This window comes from Odocoileus virginianus, chromosome 9, assembly GCF_023699985.2.
Source record: "Odocoileus virginianus isolate 20LAN1187 ecotype Illinois chromosome 9, Ovbor_1.2, whole genome shotgun sequence".
Lineage (NCBI taxonomy): Eukaryota > Metazoa > Chordata > Mammalia > Artiodactyla > Cervidae > Odocoileus > Odocoileus virginianus.
In genome coordinates, this window is record NC_069682.1 from 69,200,700 (window position 1) to 69,208,201 (window position 7,502).

Here is a 7,502-nt window from a genome sequence, read left to right on the forward strand (position 1 = left end):
TTGGCCCATTTTTTGATTGGGACATTTATTTTTCTGGAATTAAGCTAGAGGAGTTGCTTATATATTTTTGAGATGAATCCTTTGTCTGTTTCTTCATTTGCTATTCTTTTCTCCCATTCTGAAGGCTGTTTTTTCACCTTGCTTATAGTTTCCTTTGTTGTGCAAAAGCTTTTAAGTTTAATTAGGCCCTATTTGTTTATTTTTGCTTTTATTTCCAGCTGGGAGGTGGGTCATAGAGGATCCTGCTGTGATTTATGTCGGAGAGTGTTTTGCCTATGTTCTCCTCTAGGAGTTTTATAGTTTCTGGTCTTACATTTATATCTTTAATCCATTTTGAGTTTATTTTTGTGTATGGTGTTAGAAAGTGTTCTAGTTTCATTCTGTTACAAGTGGTTGACCAGTTTTCCCAGCACCACTTGTTTAAGAGGTTGTCTTTTTTCCATTGTTTATTCATTCTTGCCTCATTTGTTGAAGATAAGGTGTCCGTAGGTATGTGGATTTATCTCTGGGGTTTCTATTCTGTTCCATTGATGTACATTTCTGTCTTTGTGCCAGTACCATACTGTTTTGATGACTGTGGCTTTGTAGTATAGTCTGAAGGCAGGCAGGTTGATTCCTTGCATTCCATACTCATGCCAAGTGCACAGTTATTGAAGAGACTGGATATAATAAACTCCCCATTAACCTATTTGATAATGAGGCTTGTCTATATAATTTTGAGTCTCCTCTAACATCCTCTATCCTGATAGGATAATGGAATAATACTCGAACAGGACAGCAAAGTGAATTAGTCACCTTCACTTGACTAATATTGTACCATCTGGATAGAACAGCCTGCTGTCTTGAACAAAGTCCCAGAAATACTTCTTATAGTTGCCTCTGGAGGGAAGATCAACTGACTCTCAGCATTCTCATTAATTTCATAACAGAGAAATGATTATATTTGACAGATAAGTTTTTTAGAGGGGTGATGAGGAAATGTAGGCAAAAGAGTCTTTTTGACTAAACCAAATTGGTAGAAAATGGACACCTTTGATGACAAATGTGTAAAATGTATCAAGTACCTGATTCTGCCAGATATTCTGAAAATGCAGAGAACAGGAGTGGGGTTCTGAGTGCTTGGCCCCACCTAGTATAGTTCCAGGGCCCTGACCCTCACTCCAGAGACAAATGGTAGACATGAGTAAGTCTGGGTTTTTTCTCTGACTCGAAATATGTGAGTTCTCTACCAACAGCAATCAGTTCTCAGGAGTAAATTGACTCTGACTCTAAATCCATAGAGGTGACCCAGATCACAGACATTGAGGGCTTGGTCCTTAGGTCAGCCCACACTTCAAGTGTCCAACACAAGTCCTTCTGTCCCTTACACCTGGGATCAATTGGCTATAATCTCAGAGGTGTCGTGACCAAACTTCCATATTCAGAAACTTATTGGAACCACTCACTGAACTCAGGAAAGCCTTTTACTTACTGTCCCCAATTGTTTTAAAGCAAAAACACAGGGACTGAGAAATTGTAGGGCAAATGGGTAGTTAGGGCTGCTGAGCTTCCAAACTCTCTCAGGACTCTCCTCCCATCACAATCTCTTGATGCCTCACTTCCCCTGAGGCTCTCTGATGAAGTGTTTATGGATTTTAATTGAAGATTGGAGGTAGGCAATTTGATAGGATCATTGGCCATTGGTGACTGAACTCTGTATCAGTGGGCTCTCCTCTCTCCAGAGGGACTGGGAGTTGATAGTTCTAACCCTCTAAGCACCCGATGGCATGTTCTGGAGTCCAGTCCCATCCAGATGCTATCTAGGTTTCCACCCTAGACTCATATCATGTCTTACAGATAGACAGTAATTTCCAAGAGTCTCAGGAAGCCTGGGCATGAACGAGCACAGAGAACAAAAGTGGATCTTGTGATTACACTACACTGAGGTGTACACAGAAGGTTGTGTCCAGGAAGGAAGAGTTTCAGTGATGGGGTCCCTTGTCTGCTGGAGTTAGTTGAGATACTTTTGATTAAAAGCTGAACACATAGTAATATCTTTTGAGAGTCAAAAATTGTTCATGGTATTAAACTGCCCACTTCCTAGAAAGTATCCAGAGATGGTTGGCAGCACTCACCCACCCAAGCAACCCAACCCCTTCCATGGACTCCTGTCATCCCCCACCTCCAGAGAGGAGAGATGAGCCTGGGCTCGCCCTGGGCCTGGTTGCTAGTTTCACACCCTGGTATACCGGCCACAAGCGTGTCCAGGAGGGCGAGATGGGTTGCCAAAAAGCAGAGTTGGTTTATCGTCATGGCCTTGTAGGAGGGCTCCTGAGGAAAGATGGCAGCTGTCTGAGCTTCTCACACCCCAGTTCAGTGCCTGGAAGAGAGACAAGGAGGGGAGTGAGGAAGAGAAGGGCCCAGGGTCAGTATTGTACAGCGTGTGCTCACCTCACTATCCATTGTCCTGCTTCAGCCTGCTGGGGTAAAATGTCCAGTATCAATGCTTCTTAAATTTGACTTTGCTGTGGGTCTCATGGAAACATGTTTTGTAGTTGTACAGGTGGAATTTAGTCCAATATGGTCACTCAGGGAAGATCCTAGCACCTAAAGCAGTGCATGGCATGTGAAGGACAATCGGTGCCTGGATGAGAGCAAATCATGGGATGAATAAGTGAACAGCAGTGTATGAGCTCAGGTCCTCCTTTTCAGCCTCCTGTGTTGTCATCATGTCTGGGCATCAATTACCAACCCCCGCCCCCGACTCCTTCACCACCCTCACCTAATTCAGAAGTCCAGTGTGACACACACATTCCCACAACCATTGCTATAGCTTCGCTACTAGATGGAAACCTGCTCTTTACCTGGCTGGTCCCTACAGGAACTTAGCTAGGAAACTGATGTCCTGCTGGGGCAGCAACCCTGTTTTCTGTTTTGAATAAGGAGTAAGGGAAGGGGGCAGAGGGGAAGTAGGGAGCTGAACAGGTCTCCACAGCCTGACCACCTGCAGTTCTTCACCTGGTTTCACAAACAAGAGAGCTGTCTGCCTGAGTGGACTTCAGGGGACCTTGGAAGATTGCCCACAACCACCCACTTCCTCCTCTTCTCTCCCCCAGTGGTTTTGAGTCACACGACCTCATTTTTATGACCAGCTCTGCCTTTTACCATCTTTGTGTCTGCAGATGGAAATCTGCCAGAGTCCTCCCGTCTTCAGGTGTCAGGTGAGGTCAGCATTGCCCACATCACAGGGTTGCTTTGGAAGCAACAGACACAGCAGACATATGTTCCTTTGCCCTGAGAAGTCAGAGTCCTTTGTAGTATTAATAGTAAAAGTATGAGTAATCAAAACAGATAAAATATAAATTATTTTACATATCAGTCATTATCCTAACACTTGACACATATTTACAGATTTAATTCTCAAAAACCCTAAATGAGGGGATGAGGAAGTATTGATAAGTCCTCATATTACAGAGGAGAAACCTGAGCTACACAAAATAAAGTAAGTTGGTTACAGTCATTGAGTGGCGAGAAAGGTTTTGAACCCAGGGATCTGGCTGCAGAGCTTGGGCACATGCACTCTACTGCATTGATAGCTGTTATCTACAGGGGAGGTGTGAGGGGTGACACACCCACAGCCCCTTCACTCACTCCTGTATATTCACTCCCAGGTGAAATCAGGTAGCACTAGCATCCCTCCAACTCAACTACACTCAGAAAAGCATTTCCATTCACACACATACATGCACACACAACACAGAGACACTAAGTGTGCTCCACTCCAGGTCAAGGAGAAGGGAGCTGGGTTCCATGCCCAGAAGCCGCAGGTGCAAGTCCAGCCTAATGTCAAGCAGACACAGAGCTGGGTGATGAGCTGCAGAAGATCCGAGGGGCTGCCTTCCTGGTACAGACACCTTTTCCCTTGAGAAGTGCAGGAGCTCTCAATACTGAGCTTCCCAGGACAGAAGGACATCAGTAGCCTATAACTCACCAAACAAGCAAATGTGAGTGGAGGGTCTACTTTCTCCTGAGACATCTCACATAGATGATTTCATTTAGCTTCATATCCATCCTGCAATATCTAGGATTCTCTTCCCATTGTGTCAAGGATAAAACAGAGTTTCAGAGGTAAAACCACTTGCTCAGGAAACACAACCTGCAGATGGTAGAATGAAGATTCTAGTTCAGGAGACCTTCTGGCCCTGCCCCTATTTCTACCTCAATCTATCCACCTGAGGCCAGGGAGCAGCAGAGACTCCCCCTAATAGCAGAAACTCCTCTTTTCTCCCCTCTCCTCTTTCATCTGCCTGTGTTTTTCTCCCCAAGTCCTCCTCTCCTTGTCCTCCTCTAGTCCAAGTCAGAGGCTACCTGATGGGCCAGTTCTCCCTCCATCTCCCCTGTCCCTGCTCATGTGTAAGGGTGGGCTCTAAATCCCTTGCAGCCTATACACTTACAATGAAAAATCAGGAAGTGAAATTAAGGAAATAATCCCATTCACCATGGCAACAAAAAGAATAAAACACTTAGGAATAAATTTACCTAAAGAAGCAAAAGACCTGTATAGAGAAAACTATAAAACACTGATAAAAGAACTCCAAGATGACACAAATAGATGGAGATATATACAATGTTCTTGGGCTGAAAGAATCAATATAGTGAAAATAAGTTACTACCCAAAACAATCTATAGATTCAACACAATCCCTATCAAACTACCAATGGTATTTTTCACAGAACCAGAACAAATAATTTCACAATTTACAGAAACAAAAAAGACCCCAAATCAACCTTCCTGACTTCAGACTATACTACAAAGCTACAGTCATCAAAGCAGTAATGCACTGGCTCAAAGACAGAAATATAGATCAACGGAACAAAATAGAAAGCCCAGAGATAAATCCACACATCTATGAACACCTTATCTTTGACAAAGGAGGCAAAAATATACCGTGGAAAAAAGACAGTGTCTTCAACAAGTGGTGCTGGGAAAACTGGTCAACTGCATATAAAAGAATGAAACTAGAACACTTTCTAACACCATACACAAAAATAAACTCAAAATGAATCAAAGACCTAAATGTACGACCAGAAAGTATAAAACTCTTAGAGGAAAACATAGGCAGAACACTCTCCAACATTAATCACAGCAATATCCTCTATGACCCACCTCTCTGAGTAATGGAAATAAAAATGAAAAATAAACAAATGGGACATAATTAAACTTAAAAGCTTTTGCACAATGAAGGAAACTATAAGCACAGTGAAAAGAGAGACCTCAGAATGGGAGAAAATAATAATAAATGAAACAGATGAAAAAAATTAAACTCCAAAATATACAGGCAGCTCATGCAGCTCAATACCAGAAAAATGAACAACCCAATCAAAAAGTGGGTAAAAGACATAAACATTTATCCAAGGAAGACATACAGATGGCTAATAAACACATGAAGAGATGTTCAACCTCACTCATTATTAGAGAAATGCAAATCAAAGCCACAATGAGGTATCGTTTCACACCAGTCAGAACAGCCATCATCAAAAAGTCTACAAACAATAAGAGACACATGTACCCCAATGTTCATTGCAGCACAATGTTCATTACAATAGCTAGCACATGGAAGCAACCTAGATGTCCATTGGCAGATGAATGGTTAAGGAAGTTGTAGTACATATACACAATGGAATATTACTCAGCTATAAAAAGGAGTGCATTTGAGTCAGTTCTAATGAGGTGGATGAACCCGGAGTCTATTGTACAGAGTGAAGCAAGTCAGAAAGAGAAAGACAAATACTGTATATTAATATACATATATTCCATACATATATATATATACATATATATATATATATGGAATTTTGAAAGACAATACCAATGATCCTACATACAGGGCAACAAAAGAGACATAGATGTAAAGAACTGATCTTTGTACTCAGTGGGAGAAGGTAAAGGAGGGATAATTTGAGAGAAAAGCATTGAAATATGTACAAGGCCATATGTAAAATACATGACCAGTGCAAACTGATGTGTTAAGTAGGGCACCAGAAGACCATGCTCTGGGACAACTTGGGTAGACAGAGTAGAGAGGGAGGTGTGAGGGATGTTCAGGATGGGGGGACACATATGCCTGTGGCCAGTTCATGTTGATGTATGTCAAAAGCCAACACAGTATTGTAAAGTAATTACCTCCAATCAAATTAAACAAACAAACAAAAAAGAAATCTTCCTGGCTCCTGCAGGTCTCTTTAGAGAAATTTCAGGACAGGAACAAAACTGTGACTGCATTTTGGATGAAGATAAGTCATCTAACCCTCTGGGACCCCAGGTCATATCTCTACTTCTGTTCCTTACTATCTCCTTCTGAAAAATGACAATCTTGGATTCCATGCTATTTAAGGGCATATCCTGAATGGATGGAATGCACCCAGGGCACACACAAGATGTTTAAATATTTGAGATGCTGTGCCCTCTGAGAGGTATGTCCATATCTGAGTAATGGGTGATCATTTTCTCACTACATGATGATAAAAGAGCAATTCACTTTTGGGACCACATATTATGTTTGGCACTACTAGTAAAGTACTGGTCTGCCTATGCAGAATACATAAGAGATGTGGGTTCAATCCCTGGGTCAGAGATTTCATATAAAAAATTTTTTTCTATCAATGCTACAAAAAGTAAACACTGACATCACAGTCCTATAATTTAACAAGGCTGTGGATCTCACACTTGAGTGAGCATCAGAATCCAATAGCCATAAGATCAAACATAGATTTCAGATCTCTACCACCAGAGTGCTGATTCAGTGGCACAGGGTAGGCCCTGAATATCTGCATCAAAAGTTTCCAAGACATTGTTGGTACTGCTCAAGGGACCACACTTTGAAAAGCATGAACTAAGCTAAGGAGAGCAGCTGTCCTCCCAGGAGGGAAGTGTTCTGTCCAGTTTCCATCATCCCCACCATTCCTTATTGTCCCTGTGCCCCCAAAGCCACCCCAAATACTTCCATTCACATTACTCACTTGTCCTGGAGGGGATTTAAAAATGTGACCTGAGAGTGGGCCCAGAAAAGTGTTGATAAAAAGATAGCTTGCTCTTCTTTAACAATCTTATCACTTTTTTAGAGATGCAGATACTGAACTTCAGCTACAGAAAAAAATGACTTGATGGAAGAAAAACAGCTAAAAATTAGGGGGAAGACACTTGTCTGTTAATCAAGTATCCCCAGATATTTCAACATCACTAATACACAAGCATACAAACACCTCCTAGGCAAATCTATTTGATAGTAACACAGATGATGCAGCAAAGACTTTGGATATGACTTCATGAGTGTCAATCTTATTTACAAGAATTGGGGTTGGGTGCCACCATTTCCAGCAGCATTCAGGCAAGCCAAATTCCAAAGTCTCTCGAAGTGTGGATGGAGTGGAGCATTAAGGTGAGGCTGCACTGAAAAGAAAGATTACAACAAGATTACAACATGTGAATCATGAATTCACATCCCAGGCTCTACAGTCGCTCCA

The 7,502-nt window shown here is 41.9% G+C and overlaps 1 long non-coding RNA gene across 1 annotated transcript; it reads right to left on the reverse strand.

Annotated features, from left to right (window-relative positions):
- Positions 1-811: 811 nt before the first annotated feature.
- Positions 812-3,215, reverse strand: LOC110149148 (uncharacterized). The gene is made up of 3 exons (XR_002317373.2): positions 3,145-3,215; positions 2,431-2,623; positions 812-2,359 (listed from the first exon to the last, which is right to left on the reverse strand). It is a non-coding gene; the product is annotated as an uncharacterized lncRNA (long non-coding RNA).
- Between the last annotated feature and the right edge of the window lie 4,287 nt (positions 3,216-7,502).